The sequence below is a fragment of the Girardinichthys multiradiatus genome, chromosome 10, assembly GCF_021462225.1.
Source record: "Girardinichthys multiradiatus isolate DD_20200921_A chromosome 10, DD_fGirMul_XY1, whole genome shotgun sequence".
NCBI lineage: Eukaryota > Metazoa > Chordata > Actinopteri > Cyprinodontiformes > Goodeidae > Girardinichthys > Girardinichthys multiradiatus.
This window is the reverse complement of record NC_061803.1, coordinates 27,886,188-27,906,069: the sequence shown is the minus strand read 5'-3', so window position 1 is coordinate 27,906,069 and position 19,882 is coordinate 27,886,188. Positions and strand designations below refer to the sequence as shown.

At 40.3% G+C, this 19,882-nt stretch overlaps 1 protein-coding gene across 2 annotated transcripts in view; it reads right to left on the bottom strand.

The window, feature by feature from the left end:
- Window positions 1–15,595, bottom strand: part of LOC124874704 (cerebellar degeneration-related protein 2-like) — a 30,217-nt gene extending 14,622 nt beyond the window's left edge. The window contains exons 1-3 of one of the 2 annotated variants that reach the window (XM_047376177.1): window positions 13,849–15,595; window positions 12,494–12,559; window positions 12,213–12,321 (exon numbers count right to left, since the gene is read on the bottom strand). The gene's annotated coding sequence lies outside the window, so the exon portion shown is untranslated. Of the gene's footprint in view, window positions 1–12,212; window positions 12,322–12,493; window positions 13,377–13,848 lie in introns of those variants that run through there. The other variant, XM_047376178.1, reaches the window with a different exon arrangement.
- Between the last annotated feature and the right edge of the window lie 4,287 nt (window positions 15,596–19,882).

The following is a 19,882-nucleotide window of genomic DNA, read 5'->3' as shown; positions in this document are numbered from 1 at the left end:
GGTGAAGAGACAACTGAAAAGACTCAAAAGGGAAAAGACTGTAGATCCAGATCATGTCAGCCCTAGAGTCCTGAAGGCCTGTGCAGAGCAGTTCTGTGGGATTCTGGAGCACCTATTCAACCTCAGCCTGGCCCATAAGAAAGTTACATTGTTGTGGAAGAGTTCCTGTTCCGGTACCAAAAAAAAACTCGCCCATCAGTCCTCAATGACTATAGACCTGTTGCCCTGACATCCCACATTATGAAGGTCCTAGAGAGACTCCTGTTGGCCCACCTGAATAAGCAAAAAACTATCAGGTCCCCCTTCAGTTTGCTTATGAATTTGCTTGTAAATTTGGAGTTCAAAATGCCATCATACACCTGCTTCAACAAACCCACTGTCATCTGGACAAAGCCAGCAGCACTGTGAGGATCGTGTTCTTTGATTTCTCCAGTGCATTTAACACAATCCAAACTGATTTGCTTTGTCAGAAACTCCAGAAGACTCAGGTGGAGGCTTCAGCAATGTCGTGGATCAAAGACTACCTGACAAACAGACCATAGTTTGTGAGACTGAAGAGTTGTGTGTCTAATCAGGTAGTCAGCAGCCCAGGAGCACCACAGGGGACTGTACTCTCACCATTCCTCTTCACTCTGTACACCTTAGACTTTCAGAAAAACTCTGATGATTCTGCAGTTGTAGGATGTATCAGAGATGGACAAGAAGCTGAGTACAGGGAGCTTTTGGACCGCTTTGTGGCATGGTGTGGAAACAATCATCTCATCTTGAACATAAATAAAACAAAGGACATGATTCAGAGTATAAAAAGATTTTAAGTGAAACAAGAATAGGTCAGACACTATTTCCATCATGGGAGAAGAAGTGGAGGTGGTGGAGGGGTATAAATACCTCGGTGTTCACCTGGACAACAGACTGGAGTTGAGACGTAACTGTGAAGCCATCTACAAGAAGGGACAGAGCAGACTGTACTTCCTGAGGAAGCTTAGGTCTTTCGGTGTTTGCAGCAAGACGCCGCAGATTTTCTATAAGTCTGTTGTGGAGAGTGTGATCTCTTCTGCCATCATCTGCTGAGGAAGCAGCATCAGAGCCAGGGACTTAAAAAAGCTCAACAAGCTGATAAAGAAGGCCAGCTCTGTTCTGGGGACTCCTCTGGAGATCATTGTGCAAAGGATTATTAAAAAAATAAGGAACATTATGGAGAACCCTGAGCATCCTCTTCATGAGACTGTCCTACAACAACAGAGTGTCTTCAGTCAGATGCTTCTTCAGATGTGCTGTAAGACAGAGCGCTACAGGAGATCCTTCCTGCCCACAGCCATCAGCATCTACAACGACTCTTTGAAGAAACCTGCATAATATGAGCTACAGCAACATTTAATTTAATTTCCCTTTTGGATTAATAAAGTATTTTTGAATTGGATTCAATTTTTCTAACTGTACTGTCACAAACTTCTACATTGAACCAAAGCTAACTGAGACCTGTAGAGTCTGAGATTGAGCTCTTTAATTTTTTTACTGTTTTTCTGAGGATCGATCTGACCTTGAGGGGAATTTGCTGGGACGTCCAGTCCTGGAAGATGGGCAGCCGGCTTAAACGCCTTCTTGAAGCGAATAATGATTCTCACAGTAGAAGAAGGGCATATCTTCTCAGACTGATGATGATGAGCAGTAACCATTAGATCAAGTGCATTTGATTATAAGCACCAGGTCACTCCTTGATCTTTTAATTTAATGAAAGCAGAAAAGTGGACATAGCCTTTAAACCGTTGCTTCTGATTTTGTTATTCTCTGCCTACCTGAAAGGGAAAAAAATGGTCTCTACTAAACATAATTATTTGAATAAAAAAACATTGCATCATTGGTTATGTGCATCAGATTAAGGTCTGGTCTACCACAGGCAGTGTTCGCATATTATACCACTAGAGGGCGAGCTGTTTTAGATTTTCTTTTGCAGTTTAATACAACATAAGTTGCAGGGCCTCTATCTTTTAGTGTATGGACAGCTAAGCATACATCTTCAATTATCAAAGCTTTGCCCATGGCTGCTTGTGTTTTCACCTCAAGTCTTTTCAGTCCAATCTCCATTCTGTCCCTTTTGTTCAGGTGTGGTTTTCAGTGGCTTGCATCTGCAAATTTTAATGATTTTAATGATGAAACCGACTTAAAGAAGGGACCCCTTGATTGCACACTGGTGAGTGCACATATGAAAAGCTCTTAGAAGTATTCTTCAGTTATGTCTATAGATTTCTTCCTTTTCCAAATAATAATGTCATTTGTCCACTTTTTTGCCTTCTATGCAGGACTTTGGATGTTGGCAAACTCATTAGTTTCATCTTTCATATGTAAGATTGTATTTGTGATGATATTTGTGGTTGATCCAACCACGCCTGATGTCTTTGGACTGATATATCTGCGATTTCCACACTGCCAACTTGAGAGCTTCTCTTAAACTGATCAAGAGCCTCCCAAATTATTTGCTCTAAATTACATTAAATTTAACAGATGAAGAGATCAGGGTTCAGAATTGACTGTTTGTACTGTGTCCTGCTTCAACATATTAATACTATTTGTATAAAAGATGGTGGTCAGACTTGGACTGCAAAGAGGAGTCAGATGAGCTGTTTTTGCTCTGACATCATGACAGTCTGCTTTAGATCATGAATGATATATCTTCCAAGTATTGGCTTTAAAATGTACATAAGCCCTAAATCACACTGCCTTGTAATATAATAATTAACTCCTAATTTGTTTCACCATTAATCAAATCATCAATCTGACCTGAATTCTTGCCTTTTCCTATTGAACCATTGATTACTACTCAAGAAAGACCAGGGCCTGTATTCACAAAGAATCCTAACACTCAAAGTAACTCCTAGTGACATCATTCTAAGAAGAGAAATTCTAAGATTTTTCTTAGACGACTTCCACCACCTAGATAAGGTAAAAGTGATTCACGAAGCCCCATAGGCTTTAGAAGAGCTCCTAAAGTGAACACATTTTAGGAGTAATGAGGAGAACCTTTAGTGAGCCTAATAATGTGTTCATCGAGAAGATGGCAGAAAGACAGAAATGAAAGATATTCTCCATACAATGAAGAAGACTGAATTAATAAAACACCACCAACTCGATCATGAAGGGATCCACCCCCTAAACAGTCGAGTAAATGAGCACATAAACCTCTATAACAATCATACAATGATTATAGAGATAAGATAAAGTTTATCATTCCCCTAGGGGGAAATTAAATAGTTTCAGCAGCAGGTCAGGTTAAAGATACACCTCTAGTAAGATAATATTAAAGAATTAAAAAGAAATAATAATGAATAAGCTTAAATAAAGGCTGAAAAAAATTGGTAAATAATATAGTACAGAATAATTACAATATTATTCACAGGACTGTCAAATGCTATCTAAAATAAACATTTGTAATAAGACAAAAAAAATACTTAAATACTTACTAGAAAAGTACAATAATCTAAACAATATATACACAGAAAGAAGATGTAAATGTGGTGAATAATTATTTGTCGAATTGTAAATGATGTGAGAAGTCATAGCCTAAATGGTCATAAACACCCCACTGTCTGCGGAGAAGCTAGCTTGTGTGCTGCAATCTTCTCCCTAGCTTCTGATTGCAGCAGGTACCAGTTCTGCTCACATTCCTGGCTGGTGTGTGAAAGCAGAGGGAACAACGCACTGATCTGCTCAGCAATGGGCTCCCAAATCTGCCTCTTTGTGATTCTGGGACCAAATCTACCTTTCATCATTTCACTATTCTCCTCAACCAACTGTAGCAGCAGCAGGCACCACTTCTTTGTCCAGTTTGGTTTTAGTTGTTCTACCAAATCTGACCTCGATACAAGAAGGTAATCACAGTAAGATGGTCACAGGTGAGTGTCTACAATAAAATCAAATAGATGAAGTAGAAAAAACAACCAGCAAGGAGAGTAAACATAATAAGCAAATCAAAAATGATGAGCATGTAAATAAGGACTGTTTAAACATTTGGATGTTGTGCAGAGTAACTTGTTTCCAAGGTAAGGACATGTCACACAAAATCAATGAGAAAAAAAAACACCAGCAGATATGACTTGAGTCAAAGTGTAAATTTACTATTAATCAAACCAATTTACCGTTATTTACTGATGAAAAAACACGAGGAAAAAAACTAAAAGAAAGAAACAACTAAAATTACCCACATGTGTCCAAGTACAAACAATTACTGACACCAAAGGGAAGTTTGACAATGGATACCAAAGAATGATTCTCCTGGGTTTACAGAGGAGGTCCAGGACGGCACCAAGTAGTAGAAGTGCTTGAAATATGAAGAGTCTCCACAGAAACTGAGATCAGCAGGTAGTGGTGAATATTGTTTTGGTAACATTATCCTTTGTCCTTTTTTCCAGATGGGGTTTTGTGGAGTGGTGAAGCGTTGGAGGGTGGACAAGCAGATGAGTGAGCAGTGAGTTGAAGAAATTCAGACAGCTTGAACCATGGGAGGAGCAAGAAGAACAGTGAGGAGATTCAGGGAAGTAGTCTTGAGATGAGTTCTCCAACAGAAACTGAGAACAAGGAGGCAGAGTACTGCAAGAGGAATGACAATAAAGGTAAGCATCAGAACTGAAGAGGTTGGCATGATTATCACTTGTGAGCAAAAGAATCAAGCATCTGCCTCAGAGACCCAATCGCCTTTAAGCTCCTCCTGATTGGCCCTGACAAGCACCAGCTGTGAGGACACATCGGTCACATCCTGGAGTGGGAGGAGGCAGATACACACAAACACACTGGATATGAAACTAACAGCTGTAAGAGCTTTTATAGATTTTTTCTAGACCCTGTGTGTAAAAATCCCCTTGTCATCTCGGATATCTATCTCTTTCTTAAGGAAGGGAGAGCAGGAGAGGCACAGTTTCATCCGCATGTTTTTTGTGGCATTTAATCTCACTGGCCAAAAACAAACAATCCCACCTGTGTGGCCAAATATGTCAGTCTCCCCTTCATCTGGAGGCCACATGGATGCAGGGTGGTCCAGCACCTCACCTCCATCTCTCAAGGCTGGGATATATTGGCACAATGTCCTTTGAGTCGGCCTTGGTGGCTAACCTTACAGTGGGCGAACCACAGTTTATATATACAACATTTTTGGCGTTGCGCTGGTGGTGTAGGGGTTAAGGCTATGGTCCTCAATGCAGCTGTCCTGGATTTGAGTCCCGGACCTGCCGACCTTTGCCGAATGTCTCCCCCTCTCTTTGCCCTCTTTCCTGTCTATCTACTGTTGAAAAATGAAAATTAAAGGCCTCTAGTACTGCAAAAAAAAAATAAAAAAAATGTACACAACAGACCAAAGGTTTGGACACACCTTCTCATTCAAAGAGTTTTCTTTATTTTCATGATTATGAATATTGTAGCTTCACACTGAAGGCATCAAAACTATGAATTAACACATGTGGAATTATATACTGAACAAACAAGTATGAAACAACTGAAAATATGTCTTATATTCTAGGTTCTTCAAAGTAGCCACCTTTTGCTTTGATTACTGCTCCGCACACTCTTGGCATTCTGTTGATGAGCTTCAAGAGGTAGTCACCTGAAATGGTTTTCCAACAGTCTTGAAGGAGTTCCCAGAGATGCTTAGCACTTGTTGGCCCTTTTGCCTTCACTCTGCGGTCCAGCTCAGCCCAAACCATCTCGATTGGGTTCAGGTCCGGTGACTGTGGAGGCCAGGTCACCTGGCGCAGCACCTCATCACTCTCCTTCGTGGTCAAATAGCCCTTACACAGCCTGGAGGTGTGTTTGGGGTCATTGTCATGTTGAAAAATAATTGATGGTCCAACTAAACGCAAACCGGATGGAATAGCATGCCGCTGCAAGATGCTGTGGTGGCCATGCTGGTTCAGTATGCCTTCAATTTTGAATAAATTCCCAACAGTGTCACCAGCAAAGTACCCCCACACCATCACACCTCCTCCTCCATGCTTCACGGTGGGAACCAGGTATGTAAAGTCCATCCGTTCACCTTTTCTGTGCCGCACAAAGACATGGTGGTTGGAACCAAAGATCTCAAACTTGGACTCATCAGACCAAAGCACAGATTTCCACTGGTCTAATGTCCATTCCTTGTGTTCTTTAGCCCAAACAAGTCTCTTCTGCTTGTTGCCTGTCCTCAGCAGTGGTTTCCTAGCAGCTATTTTACCATGAAGGCCTGATTCACACAGTCTCCTCTTAACAGTTGTTCTACAGATGTGTCTGCTGCTAGAACTCTGTGTGCCATTGACCTGTTCTCTAATCTGAGCTGCTGTTAACCTGCGATTTCTGAGGCTGGTGACTCGGATGAACTTATCGTCCGCAGCAGAGGTGACTCTTGGTTTTCCTTTCCTGAGGCGGTCCTCATGTGAGCCAGTTTCTTTGTAGCACTTGATGGTTTTTGCGACTGCACATGGGGACACTTTCAAAGTTTTCCCAATTGTTCGGACTGACCTTCATTTCTTAAAGTAATGATGGCCACTCGTTTTTCTTTACTTAGCTTTTTTCTTGCCATAATACAAATTCTAACAGTCTATTCAGTAGGATTATCAGCTGTGTACTGTATCCACCTCCTGCACTACACAACTTATGGTCCCAACCCCATTTATAAGGCTTGAAATCCCACTTATTAAACCTGACAGGGCACACTTGTGAAGTGAAAACCATTTCAGGTGACTACCTCTTGAAGCTCATCAACAGAATGCCAAGAGTGTGCGGAGCAGTAATCAAAGCAAAAGGTGGCTACTTTGAATAACCAAGAATATAAGACATATTTTCAGTTGTTTCACACTTTTTTGTTCAGTATATAATTCCACATGTGTTAATTCATAGTTTTGATGCCTTCAGTGTGAAGCTACAATATTCATAATCATGAAAATAAAGAAAACTCTTTGAATGAGAAGGTGTGTCCAAACCTTTGGTCTGTACTGTATATACTGTATATATGTCATAAAGTGGGTTTTTGATGCAACTGATCCAGCTCCAATTGCTCTGCAATGACACAAGTGTTTCCATCAATAAGACAGTTTTCTTTGTTTGGTGACAATGTTAAAGGATACACTGTTTTTCTCACCTTATCACACGGAAATATGTTTGTGTGTGGTTTTTTTTACACGCAAACCTTTTGAAGATCTAATCTGATCTATCAGCTTTAGAGGAAGTTGTTTGAGTGAAGTCTTGCCACATCAGAATGTAAGACACGAAACATCTCTGTCTTGGGGATGTCAGAAATGGCAAGCAGACCGAACTGGCATAAACACAAATGGCATTTCACCAAATGATCGTATGGGAACAACTGATCAGGAAGTTTCACAGGTGCCACGTGTCTTGTTGAAGTCACAAGTTTGTCAGCTAGAACAAGTCTCTTTCTTCCAGAAGTGAATATCACAAGAAAGACCGTACCAACCAGCATAGCGCCCTATCAGACAGTAAGGGAGTTCAAAATCCACCTCCACTATCCTTAACCAGTGTTAAATCGTGTTTTCCACATATAATCAGGGAAAAAGTCTTTGACCCATCCAAACACCAGTTTATGCAAATATGAAAACGGTCATGGAAGAAATATTATGGCATGAAGATTTAAAAATCATTCATTTTCCAAAATCTTCAAAAAGAGAAATTAATGTGAAGGTTGGTGCGTTTTTGTGTGTTTCTCTCTCAAGCCAATGTGACAATTTCCCCAGTTGTTAAATTATTATTTTACAGTTACAGTTTTTTTTAAAAAGAGCTCAAATTCACTAGCAGAACCCAGGTGTGATTATTCCCTTGAATAGAACATGTCTTACAGGACGAAGTGGGCTAAAAGATTTTAAACAGCAACACATTGTGTTTGCATGATATGAATAAATGACACTGACAGTCAGCTATGTTGGTGGTGGTGTGATGGTATCAAGGAGCTTTGCTTCTTCCGGACCTGGATGATTTGCTGTAATTGATCGAACCATAAATTTTTTTCTCTACCAGAAAATCCTAAAGGAAAATTTCTGTCCTTTAGTTTGATATGCTATAACTCAAAAGCATTGCAGCATGATAATGATCTAAAGCACACCTGAATTGCTCAATAAACACCAATGTGAAGATTTTGGAGTGGTCAAAATTGATTCAGATTAGGGTGCTATAGCATCTCAATCTGAATTGACCTGGGCCACTCCAAGGTCAATTCTTAGAGTGGGGCGCCTGTGGCTCAGGTGGTAGGAGTTCGTCCTACGACCTCTGTTGAAGCTCTGTCCACCTCAGTCGTTGTGTCCTTGGGCAAGACACTTCACCCTCCTTGCCTGCTGATGGTGATCAGAGGGCTTGGCGGCGCCTGTGTATGGCAGCATCACCTTTGTCAGTCTACCCCAGGGCAGCTGTGGCTACACTGTAGCCTACCACTGTCAGTGTGTGAATGGTGTATGAATGGGTGAATGACTGATTGTAGTGTAAAGCGCTTTGGGGTCTCTGGGGACTTCATAAGTGCTATACAAGTGTAGGCCTTTTACCATTTACCATTTGACTTCAACAGGTCATTCATAATCAAAAATCCTCCGATGTGGCTGAATTAAAGGAATTATGCAAAGAAAAGTGGGCCAAAACTCTTTCATAGTGATGTAAAAGACTCATTGCCAGTTAATGCAAACACTCGATGGTAGTTGTTACCACCAAAGTTGGCACAGTCAGTTATTAGGGGCCAATTACTTTTCTACCAGGGGCAAGATTGGTTTGAATAACTTTTTTTTCTCTTAATAAATAAAATCATCCTTTGAAAAGTGCATTTTTGTTATTTCCTCATTACTTTTTTCCTATATTAAAGTTTGATGATTTGTAACAGAATGTAATCTTAAAGGGGACAAATACTTTTTCACAGCGCTGTAGTTCCACCTTCATCTAACTGCTCGCCTCAGGCGTTAACCATCCCAGGATAATCCGCTCCTTTCTCAGAAATGGTGAACTTCAGAATACAAATTCCTTCCTGAACTGCTACGAGGAAATGTCACCATTATAGTGAAAAGGTAAACGTTAGCTGAACTCCGAGCTGTATACCCATATAGTTTTTGCAATGTTTAATCTACTGAACTTTCACACACTTCCATTGCAGGAGCTCCTCACATTGTTCCGATGATGCTTTGAGGAATGAGTAATGACTTTGTAGATGAATCAATTTAGCCTTGAATGTCAGAACATTTTCCGCACACCCACACAACTGATTCCGATCAAAGCGTCCCTCCGGCTGGGCCCGTTTTTCATCAAAACAGCCCAGAACAGCTATTTCATAAAATAAACAGCAAAGCAGCAGAAAAAGCAGCCTCTTTGTTCCTCCCCTCAGCCTTTGTGAGACCCTTTCCTGTGGCTAATAATGTCCCACCCCTGCTATACAGCACCTTGGAAATGCATTCTCACCACTTTTCACCTTCTTTTCACATGTTGTCACATTACAGCTACAGACTTTAATGTATCTTATTAGTATTTTATGTGATAGACCAGCATGACATAGTCCATAGTTGTGAAGTGGGGAGAAATGAAACATGGTTTTAAACTTTTTTACAAAGACAAATCTAAACCGTGTGGTGTGCAAATGTTTTCAGACCCCCTAAGTCAATACTGTGTAGAGCCCCCTTTTTCTGCAGTCATAGCTGCAAATCTGGACAAACATTTCTATCAACACTTTACATCACATTTTTGCAAGTGCCTCTTTGCACAATCACCCAAGGTCAGTCTGACTGAATTAGATTTAGGTCTGGACTTTGACTAGGTCATTCCTTTCTTTTTATAATGCTAATAGGTAAACCTCCATCCCAATCATAAGTTTTCTGCAGCCTCTTAACAACTTTTTTTTCAAGCCTTGTATTTAGCTTTATTTATCTTCCCCACCAAGTGTCACCAGGTCTGTCACTGCTTGAGAACACCATTCCCTCAGTATGCTCCAGCCTCCACCATACATCATATGGGAAAAGTGTGTTCAAGGTAATGTGCAGTGTTTGTTTTCCCCCACACATAAATGCTGATGGGCAGAAACTGACTGGGCCATTCTGAAAAATCTATGTGCTTTGATCTCAATCTGTTTGGGTTTATTGACATGCTAAAAGTTTAAACTTTGCCCCAGTGTCAAGTCTTACAGCCCTTATTTAGCTCCACCCATCTTCACATCCACTATGTCACCGCTAAAGAAAAGCATACCCACATTAAGATACTACCACCACCATGATCAGGGTGATGTACTTAATAAATGTGCCATTTCTTGGTATGTTTGCAGTTGTGGCAACTGTGGATCAGTTGTGAAGCAGTATTGCAATTTGAAAGTTGTGGGTTTGGCAGCTTGCTCCTGCCACATTTCGATGGGCCCCTGCGCAAGGCACCTAACTCCAAGTTGCCCACCAATGTATTTTGTTGTGTTTGAATATTTTTGAGTGTGATTGGGTAAACGTAGCTCTAGTCCTTTGAGTGGTTGGTATGACTTGAAAAGCAGCATATAAATGCAGTCCATTTATCATTTGCTCTTTCCATTACCTGTTCCACGCAGATAATGGATTACACAGTGCTTACTGAGACGTTCAAAGCTTGGGACATTGTTTTATAACCTGACTCGGCTTTCAACTTCTCCCTAACTTTCTCCCTGATCTGTCCGCTGTGTTCCTTGGTTTTACATGACCGTTGGTTCTCTAACAAGAGAACCAATGTTCCCTGACAAACCTCCTAGGCCTTCACAGAACAGATGGATCTATGCTGAGATCAAATCACTCACAGGTGGATTTTGTTTACTATTTGGTGACTACAAATTAGGTATTTCTGATTAGAATAAATTATTTACTAATTTAGGGAGGATTTTATTTAGGGGCATCAAATGAGAGGGGCTGAATACAAATGTTTTGTAAAACTGATAGAGTTTGAAAAGAAAATCACAACTATACACTATGTTGGGTTTGCTTTTAACGTAAAATCTCAATAAAGTACATTGTAGTTTGTGGTTGTAATGAGACAAAATGTGAAAGGTTCAAGGTATGTGAAAACTTCTGCACTGCAGAGGAAGAACATGCTGCGACTCCAGTCGTCAACGTTTCTGTTGAACGACACACAGGAAACACGGGTGAATCAACATGCAAATGTGAAGTCAATGGCTCTTCAAAAATGTGGGAGTCAGCTGGCGCGACACCAGATGGAACACATGTATGCACACCCACACACACACACACACACACACACACAGAGCTGGCCCTGGTCCTTTTAGAAGGAGACCGTCTCCACAGCGACTGAAGACAAAAAAGGGGGCCCTTTCCACAGCTGGTCTGTGGAAACAGTGGGAGAACGAAGGAGAAAAAAAAACAGTTAATGAGTGTTTAGATGTACACCCAGACAGAGGGTGAGGAGGAGGAGGACTGAGAGACGGCATAAACATCAGAGAGGAGTCTAAGGGGCAAAAACGAGGGAGGAGAAGAAGGAGGAGGTGCATAAACAACTCTGTGAGGAGAGGAGGAGAAAGTGAACGTGGTAGACCGCTGAAGGAGGAGCGACAGTCACACGTAAACAAGTGCTGGTCCTCTGAAAGAATCAGATTACCTCCAAACGTTAAGAGCTGAAGCCAGCAAAGAGAGAGGCTTGAGATCAGCACCAACAACCTTCAGAAAAAGCAGAACTGACAGAAAGGAGAGTGTGATTAGCAATACTAAGTTTATTTCTCCTTTCAGAGAAGAGGATCCTGTCACAGAGCTGAACGCCTTCACTTCAGAGGTAAGAAAAGTTCTTAAAGAATTTTCTTTCATGCTTTCTCCTATGTTTGTGTCAACCTAAACTGCACCAAATGTTTTCCACATGTGCTAAACTTGCTCACTTCATTATGGACTGAGTAGCTGTTACAGTGACATGTAGAATATTCGCTCCAAAGAGAATGATGTTTTAGGTCTCTGCTGCTCGTTACTTTCTTTGTCCCTCCGCTGGGAGAGCAATGGAGGGACAAGGACAAGAGGAGAGAGCAGTGTACATTCTTCAGACTCCCTCTGACAGGTGATGGAGCTCACACAACTGGATAACCTTCTGCAAAGATTCACAATAATATTTAGACTTAGTGTAAATGAATGTGAATGCAGATTTGTGCTGGAGGACAATCATGCTTTGGTAATGAAATCCTGCAAACTAGTTGGACAGATGTAAAGCTTAAAATCACATGTTGTTCTGATTGTCTGCAAAATAGTCATTTAAAGAAATGGCCTTACTGTGCAGACTGGCGTGCCATTTCTAAACCATAACAACACGGAAGATTCACTGTGGTTAAAAAAAAATAATTCCAAGTTGCAATCTAACGTCTTTGAAGGACTTCCTGAGCTGATGAAAAAATATAAAGACACCAAAAATTAGTGAGACAATCTTAATTACATCACATTTTATTTAGTCTTTTATATGTTTTAAACATTGTATGTTCATTTCAATATATTTGGTTGGGATTTATGTGACAGACACACAGTAGCATAAGGAAAGACCAAACATTTTACAGTACCTGTAAAACGCTGCACATCATCAGGTACAGGGAAGTTGATCAGAGTTGATGCGAAGATGGATGGGACTGAATGCAGAGCAGTCATGGAAGAAAACTGTTAGTGAGTTTAACAACCATAAACATACAACCAGACCTGCTGTAAGTGTATTCTTGTGTTAGAATGGCCTAGTCAAAGTCCAGATCTAAATCTAGCTGAAAACCTGTGGCAAGACATGTTCACACATGCTCTCCCTCTAATCTGACTGAGCTTAAGCTGTTTTTGCAAAGAAGAATGGAAAACAATTTCAGCATCTTGACGTGAATAAAGACTTTAAACTGTAACTGCAGTGAAAGGGTTTACTACACAGTACTGACCTAGGGGGCGTGGCACATAAAGACTTAAAAAAAAATGGTCAAAAACAATGAATCCTTTTCCCTCCTCTTTAAAACTTCTCCTTCCCCTTCGATAAATTTGCTCTCTACTTGCATTAGTTCGAGCACATAAAATCTCAATAGAATATATTTCACTTGGTGGATGTGGCAGGATACGTAAAAAAAAAAGTTCAATGTGTCAGGAATAAAACAATTAGGCCTACAATATACAATGTTAACCTTTGGTAAACAACATTTAACAAAAATGTAAAAAACGAACAAAAAAACAAGTATACACACACACACACTTCTCTATACAGTGTTCAGATGCTCTCTCTCCCTGCATGAGCTGCAGGTTGGCCAGATTATGAACTAAATGTGTCCGGAAACGGTGGTAAACATCTTTTGAGGTGTAGTGTAGTGCACTGAGTGAGCGTGTGTGTGTGCGAGCATTTTGAACGCTGATTTTGGCTGATTGCGCAAAAATAAGTTATGTCGTCGCTTAAGGAACTGTTCCCATAGCAACGCGAGCACTGAAAGTTTCGGGTACAGTACCGAATTTATATTACTTTATAATTAAGCGACATAAATGTATGAAAAGCAATACAGGCAAAAAACGGGAACTTGAATTAGTTTATAAGTGCTCACTTTAAATAGCAATAAGTTGCTACTTGTTTGGAGCAGTAGGAAACAAGACCGCTAAACGAGCTAGCGTTTGTTGTCGGTTTTGGAGTTTTTATAAATTAATTAATTAAAACTTTATATCGTCAAGTATTTGAATGTAACGCTTTTTGCTGTGGTCGTTATTCCCTTTTATGAAACAAGCTATTAGTAATGTCAAGTCAGCCAAAAGAGAGACGTCTCAGTGTAGCTAATTGTTAAGCAGCTTCGCAGCCCGTAGCTGGCATTAAAAATGAGCTGGCTGCATTTTTTGTTCCTCATTTGGAATAAAGCGCTCATGTCTCAAGCCTTAATTTCTTTTCATTTTGATGATTGTGACTTACATGCAGAGGTGGGTAATCCAAGTCCAGAAAGCAAAATCCCTGCCTAGTTTTCCTTCATTCGGTTCAATTAACCAGAGGATTAGTCCCTGTCTATGTTGTGAAGCTGGAAATGCAAATGGTTGGAACTAATCTATGAACAGGCCTTTTATTTTCTGGACCTGGATTACCCACCTCTGCTTACATGTAACGCAAACCCCAAATCCAGTGCATCAGAAAATTAGAATATTGTGAAAAAGCTAAATATCTGAAAGATGTCATCTGCTGCTGTTGTTCCACCGTGTTTTCTGAAGTCCACGGTCAACGCTGCCATCAAAATCTTAGAGCACTTCATGCTTGTTGACAAGCTTTATGGAGATGCTAATTTCTTGGCACCTGCTCACACTGCCATAGGTACCAAATGCTGGTTCAGTGACCCTAGTATTACTGTGCTTGATTGGCTGTTGAACTCACCTGACCTGAATCCTATAGAGAATCTATAAAGTATATTGTCAAGAGGATAAGTGGCCTCGCATATGACTCTGTAACACTTTAACATACAGAGATGTTCTTGGTCGAGTCAATAACTGCTTGGTTCTCTGGCTGCAAAACAAGCCCCGATCATCACTCTTCCACCATTGTGTATGCCAGTTGATATACAGTATTTATACTGATATGCTGTGTTTGGTTTCCTCCAAACATACCTTAGTCTTGCCTGTCCAAAAGGCATTGTTCCAGCGGCTTGTGGTTCATTTGGATGCGATTTGGCAAACCCAAGTTATGTTGCTGTATGCTATTTAGGGAAAGGAGACTTTCTCCTGGGAACCATTCTAAACAAGCCGTTGAAACTTCTGCTTTTAAAGAGGTCTTCACACCTACTGATGATCAAACTCAAGTAGCTGAGATTAGCCTGTCATCTACCGAAGTGCTCTTGCAAAGACTTTTGTCCCTACTCGGTTATTTTGCTGCCCAAGGGAATGTCATTTAGCAGTGCTTACATCACACTCCAGAAAATCCAGACTGTTTTCATGTGTCGTTCCACTACCAGAACCCTGTCTAGCTTTAAGACTCAGCTAACCCAAGCACGTACCCTGCACTTCCCTACCCCCTCTGCTGCACCTTTTTTTGGAGTTCTAACAAAACCTGATTAAAGGTCTTCCTTCTAAGTAATATATTGTTGGCATGATATTAACCGTATTGTTATATCCTCATTTGTAAGTCACTTTGGATAAAAGTGTTTGTCAAATGCATAAACAAATAATTAATGAATGCATTTGATGTATGTGTATATGCATAAATGTATGTATGTACTGTATGAACAGAACAGAAAAATAGTGTCAGTATTTGACCTGCTGATCACTGGTTGTAGACAAGCTGGGAGAAACAGGCCGTGTTTGAAATCTGGGATGCTGATTGGTGAATCACTAATCTTATAAATAGTCCCAACTGTGATCAATGATCCCCCCACACACTCGCCCTATGAGAAATTATCTGTGCTGACGCCTGTCTTCAGTGTCCTGTTCCTCTGTTATTTCACAGCTCTTTGCCCTTTTCTCCTGCGTAGCCTATCTCGTAGCAGCTGGTGAGATATCACCCACACACAGCTGCTCCAGTGATGATGAGAGGCCCCACCCTGAAATAGTTAGGTCTGTTTATAGCTAAGCTGAACATCCAGCATTGCTTCTTCTGTGTGTGGATGGAAATGCAGCAAGCGAGGGCAGAGGACGTAAATTGGTCTGAGGAAATGTGGTCCATGAGCCTACTTCTGCCCTTAAAGGAGGTTTGTTAGCAGGCCAGTTAGGGCAGTTGTATGTAATGAGAGGGAACTCAAGATATTTGGGGATCAAGGGCCCATAATCTTCCAAGGCTGGATGGATAATTCCAGGGTAGATGCTTAAAACTAGGGTAGTGAAGGGTGGAGCTCCATGTTAGTGAAACATTTATCCACAATGCCATCTTCTCTCCTTTTTAGGAGTATATGTTCTATAGAGACTGTCTTCTTTGAAACCCAAGCCAAGCTATTTCTGCATTTTGACTGACCGTTCTTGGATCCAGAGGCGATCATGGAAGTAAAAGAGGAGCTTCTGAACGTCTTTCACCAGATATGGACCAAGCTGCAGGGTCTTCCACATGCATGTCCGTTGGAACTTGGAGCCTTCTCCATCCTCCTCCTCTTTGTTGGTAAGTTATGTCTGTCATCTGTGTGATCCAAAAGCATTTTGTGCAAACTAGAATTAAATAAAACATAAAAATAAAAAGTATAACATCGTTTATTTAAACAGATAAAGACAAAATAACAAAACACACTGAGTAATATAATAATGCAAACCATTCCAACAGTTTTCAGGGGGGCATAACCAGTTATAAGGTCTAGGGGAAAATACTTTTCCACACAGGCCTTTTTTTCCTTAGTCAATAAAATAATTAAAAACTGTTTCTTTTGCCTGGCTGTATAAAATGTTTAGTTGTGAAAAAAAAGCAAAGACATAAGAGATCTGTAAGGGGGAAAATACTTTTTCGCAGCCCTTTATTTCTCTACCGTATCAATAGTTTATATGAAAAACTAACATGGAGCTCAGGTACGCTTGGAGAGCATGGCAGAGAGTGCCATGGGTTTATAGGCCTACATTGCACTGAACCATTCTTGTAAAGTAGTGAGATAAGAGATGCTGAAGTTCTTCACATAACAGGTTATATAGTCAGATAATTAATTTGTAAGACATCTGTATCACACATACATATTTTATCTAGTCTTTGTATTAAATACAGATGTTGGCAGCTCTGAATGTGATCTCTCCACTGGCTTGTGCTGACAGTGACCTGATTTGTGCTCCCTGCCTCCTGTTTGTCATTGCAGGCACAGTCCTTTTCATGATCCTACTCACCTGCATCCACTGCTGCTGCTGCGGGAAGCCAAAATACCAGGGCTCAAGAGTTCAGCCACTGTCATCCATCTAATTGGGTGAAACAAAGCAGGATGTGTCTGCAGAATCTATATCCTCTAGCTTCCCTTTTGGCCTGTTACACCACTGCCGTGATGAAAGGTCTTAAATCAAGATTGCAGATGGGTGAATTAATATTTGCAGATTTTACTGGTTTGTTTGAAGTGATCAAGTGGGACAAACCAGAGGAAAGATGGGACTTAGTGCTGGGATGTTTCCAGTACTGAGTTACAAACTGGATCAGCATCCAGGGACCAGTGCCATTGGAATCCATACGGATACACAGAGTCACATGCCTCATGAAAAATAATTACAAAGCAGGAGAAAGAAATACTGTGGCAGCATTTCGGGCATGAAAAGACATGAAAGCTGCTTTGTCCTCCAGTTAAACACACACTGATGTATCAAAAGTGTAGTTCTTTTGTGCCCAGTTGACATTTATTCATTGGACTGTGACTGAGAAATACCGAAGTGTTACATTCTACCAGAAATTTGAAATTAATGTAGTTGACTTGGGGCTAAAAGGTCAAAAGTAGCCAATTTTTGGAAAAGAAGAGAGAGAGTTCCCTCTGCTGGAATATTGAGGGCAAGATTTTACAAATTGTGCCTCAGAAAAGGAAAACCTAAGTTATTTAATTTTTTTTAACATAGCACATTTTCGTATTGCTAGATGTGACACAGAGGCAGTGTTATGAGTGGTAATTCTTCTGTGTGTAATTGTAATAAAAGTTGCATATGTTTCAACAAAGCAAACTCCTGATTTGTTATATAGCAGCATGTAAAAATATTTCTTCAAATGGTAGTAATGTTAAAGCAACTGAATGTGTAGACTGACCATATTCCCATTAGAGAGCTGTTTCCTGAGTGTTGTGTGCTTGCCTTATCATGCCATTCCTCCTTTGTTTAAACATTAACCAGGAGCAGTTGTTTTTAGTAGACAGAAAATTATACTTCCCCCAAAGCAGAGCAGTAACAGTTTGAGTGTACAGAGTCCCTCATCTGAGCACAGTCATAGTGGACTGGCATATAGGGTGTGTGTAAAAGGTTCGGCTTCTTTGTGTGGACCAGAAGAAGAGCTGTAGCGATCTATTCTCCTGTACACACAGTTTGCTGGGAGCATCTGAGCCGTAACAGGATCATTCAACAGGACATGGTGGCCGTGAGGTGAGTTTAAAAGTAGAATGCGGTGAGATAAAACAAGGTAGTTATATTAGACATAGCCTCACTGAAAGTATTAACCTTGAACAATTTCACATTTTGTCAGAATCATCAACCACAAACATCAATGCTGTTTTTTTGGGATTTTATTTAAAAGACCAAAACAAGTGTTACATAATGGGGAACTGTAATTTGTAGAACCAGCTATCATTGCAACGATAGATTCAACTCTTTTAGAGAATGTCCCTATCGGTTTTGCCATTGTTGGACATTCTTAAATAGTTTACATTGGATAAATAGTATCTCTGAACATCAATTTCCAGATTTAGCTCTGGCTGTATCTTTAGGGCTTTTGTCCTGCTGGAAGGTGAACCTTTGCCCCAGGTTTTCTTCCAGGATTGTCCTGTATTTTGCTCCTTCCATCCTCCCATCAACTCTGACCAGCTTCCCTGTCCTTACTGGAAAAATATACCCCCACAGTATGATGCCGACATCCAGGGGAAACAGCAAACATGTATAAGAAGGTTTGACCAGAGCTAAGACGGGCCTCTTGGTTAATTCTCTGAGTAATCCTATACTTGACTGGCCTGTCCATGTAGATGGACGACCGTCCTTTGTATGTTTTAAGTTATGCCATACTCTTCATTTTCAGATGGTGAATTGAACAATGGTCTGTGAGATGTTCAAACCTTAAGATATTGTTTTATAACCTAACCCTACTTTAAACTACCTTTAAACTTCACCACTTTCCTCCTGACCTACCTGCTGTGTTCCTTGCTCTTCATGATGCTGATTGTACACTAATGTTCTTGAGCAAACCCTTGAGGCCTTTACAGAACAATTGGATTTATACTGAAATTGAATTTTAATTAGATGACTTCTGACAATAAGTTGATCTGGATTTTATTTAGGGGTATCAGAGTAAAGGAGGCAAATTTGTGTTGGTTTATCACATAAAATCTCAATAAAACCACTACAGCGTTTGTTTGTGATGAGACAAAATGTAAAAAAACAAAACGTTGAACTAGTATAAATACATATCGTAGGAAGTGACTAACTCTCATTCTGATCTCCTGTGTGGTTTATTCATCTCCCCAGCAGTCTGCCCGAGAACCAAAATCCCACAGACTCACCTGACGACTGGGTGGACTGGTTCCTGTATCGTCTGCAGCTGGATCCATGGATGCTGGGCGGTTTTGTGGTCATCGGGGTGTTTGCACTGGGAACGCTGTCTCTGGTGGTCTTTGCTCTGCTGTATGGATGCTGCTGCAGCTCAAAAGAACCAAAGCAAAAGAAGAGGAAACCAAGGAAGAATTCAAAGAATGCAGTGATTTAGACTGATGCAAATATTATTCAAACTGAATGTCACTTAAAAAAGGATTTTGGTGACACTTTCCACAACAGAAGCATTTTTGTATATGTGGTAAAACACATTTTTTAAGTCCTCAGATTATAGAAACTGGGTCAAAATGTTTTGTTTAAAAAAGTCTGTCAAATATAAGTTTAACAATTGTCACTAAAATGGTATATTATTTTATCTGATTACAAAAACAGTGAACAGATCCCCAAAAGCAAGTTATCCTTTCAGATGGACTCCACACATCACATTAAAAACACCATCCTGACTGTGAAACATAGTGATGGTAGCATCATGTTGTGGGGATGCTTTTCCCCACCTGGGAAACGGTAGCTGGGCAGATTTTATGGGCAAAAAGGGGATATAGCCACAAACATTATCCTATTTTGTGTTATGTATCACAAAAAATACAAATTAAAAATATAAAAGTTTATGGTTGTAATATAATATGGCAAAGCGATGGAAAATAAATTAAGGGCTATGAGTACTTTCCCTAGGCACTGTAGTGATCATATGAAGTGTTTTGAAGAGCCACCACAATAAATATATTTTATGAAACATTTTTGATCTCATTTCATAGAAGCCAAAGCATAATCTAACA